Genomic DNA, 2,435 nt, shown 5'->3' on the forward strand with positions numbered 1-2,435 from the left:
CAATGAGTCACCCCTAGTCACAGAGGGGAAAAAAAGCACATATAGGTCTTAAGACGTCAGATGGACTGATTCCGCCAGCTTTGTAATGGGACTCTCAGATTAAAACATCTCACCTTCAGGAGCACTGTACAGCCTTCCAGATGGCAGAGCTGGTTATTTTGAATGCACAACATGTACGATTGCTAAGAGAATAAACCTGAATCATGTTGGATGCTTTTGTTAAAGCAGTTAGGAAAAAACACAGTCATCTGACACAGAAAACCACATTGTAAAATTAGAGGTGAAGCCTGCCAGGGTGGATTTAGCTATATTTATGAAGTGCCCGTCAGTGATGTGGGTACTGTCCAAAAAAATTAAACAATATACTTGATCGCTAGAGGAAGGACCAAAGATCAACTGAAGTTCACAGAGGAGCTTGTGCATTTTCACACAGAAGACTAGGGCTAAGGTGTTAATGGTATATACACGGTATATACATGGTATATACGTTGGAATTTATAATGTATTTTTAGAATATACATTATTATACACGTGTTTGTGCATAAAAATTGTGTACCAGAATTCATATTGCTATTTAGGCCTTGAAATTCTCACAAGTGTTTTAGTTCTGTGCTCCAGGTCTCCCCTCTACCATTGCCCAGTGAGGCACGTGGTGGGAACGCAGCCTCAAGCCTGGGCAACCCACTGCCCCCAGCCATTGCCTAGCTTCTTGTCAGACGTTAGCAGTAGAGACGTCAGGGCCACTTTTCAGCTTTTCTGTCACCCTTCCTTGGTGATACAAGTCTCTGGATCCCTTTCATATTGGAGGCAGGAAATGCTGCCACCTGAGATAAATCTCACTGCAAATTATGATCATATACAACACATGATTCAGCAAGCTAATTCAGCAAGTCTCACTGAAAGCATGTCTGTGAAACAGTGTCTTGATAGATTAATTCTTGCTAGGACCTGAAAATTCATTACCTTACAATGACTCAAATAGTAATTCAATAAATTCTAGGATATTAAATCTGAAATAGAGTAAAAAGAGTGAAATAAATAGCAATACCTCTTATGCAGACAAGACAAGAAGTCTACAAAGATTTTCTAAACAAGGCTGGGAAGTCAGATTTAACTTCTCTCTTAAGCAGTAAAAGAGGAAACAAATGTACTTTTAACCAAGTTACTGCAGTTATTAGCTGCTTGTTACATGATCACCAAAGAGTTAAGTACCAAAGGCCAGCAGTTTTTCCAGGGTGTTTTACGTTTTTCAATACTTAGACTGAGAGCCATTGAGTGCATTACCACATGCAAACGTCTCACACAAGCACCGGTTCCTGTTCCTCACTGTAAATGGCTGGCTTCTGCTCCAGTTGAAAGCGGACCAGATGCCAGAGCTTGGGAGGCTTGGGGACTGCTGAGCACTGCTCCGGTGAGCTGGGGCTGCAGCCAAGCCACACAGAAAAGGACAAGTCAGGTAACTTGTTACAGCAGCTATTTTTCCACTTATGCTTTTTCTGACTCCAAATAAGCATATAAAACAAAATGCAATTGTGAAGTGCATCGGAGTGTATGCGAGGTCAGGCATGGAGAGGGAGGGAGGCAGGAGGAGCTGCCCTGCAGAAGGGCTGAGTCACCGCGGTGCCGGCATTGGGGTCAGCGGTGATGCGGCGGGGATGGGGTAGGGAAAGGTTTGGAGCACAAACACCCAGCCCTACTGCGGGCCGTGGACAACGTGCAGGGAGGGGAGGGAGACACCAAGCAGCTCCACGGGAGAAGCCTGTCCCAGCGACACGTGGTCCCACTCCGGCAGTTGCAGGTCTGGCCCCGCAGCAGTAGGGATGCGTCTTGAGTTTCCCAGTATATGCTGAACATCTGGTTCATTATTTTCAATTAAAAATAAGTGAACCGTGCTAGTTCCTTCAAGGACACTGCTGCTCAGACTGCTTTTCTGCCCCGCATACTGAACTGATTTAGAGGGCGAGAGAAACTGGCTTTGGCAACTTGAATGTTTTGGGGTTTTGGCAATGTGACAAAACTTCCTGAGGAGATGGATGCATGTAATGCCCTTTCTCCTTTCCCTTGCTGTTCTCCTCAACTCAGGCATCTGTAAGCACTTCTCTTTGGATCATCTGGAAGTGACATTTGAAATACATTAGATTTTGAGTAGAGCACAACCTCTGCTGATTACCAACCAACCAGGTTGGTTACCTGGATCTGAAGGGCCAGTTCTCTCTTAGTCCCCTGTGGAGGAATATTCAACAGATAAATTTTAATAGGTAACAAAAACATGTGGGATTCACCAGCTTGGACAGTAATTTACCAATCATTAACAATCATTACTTCATCCTGTGCTAATACAGTTATACCGAGTCACTGAGAAGGATAAATTGCTCTGTCGAAATACCTTGTGCAAAACAGCTAACTAAGAGAGCAGAAAGACAAATATTCCGTAT

Source organism: Ciconia boyciana, chromosome 7 (genome assembly GCF_034638445.1).
Source record: "Ciconia boyciana chromosome 7, ASM3463844v1, whole genome shotgun sequence".
In the NCBI taxonomy this organism is placed as follows: Eukaryota; Metazoa; Chordata; class Aves; order Ciconiiformes; family Ciconiidae; genus Ciconia; species Ciconia boyciana.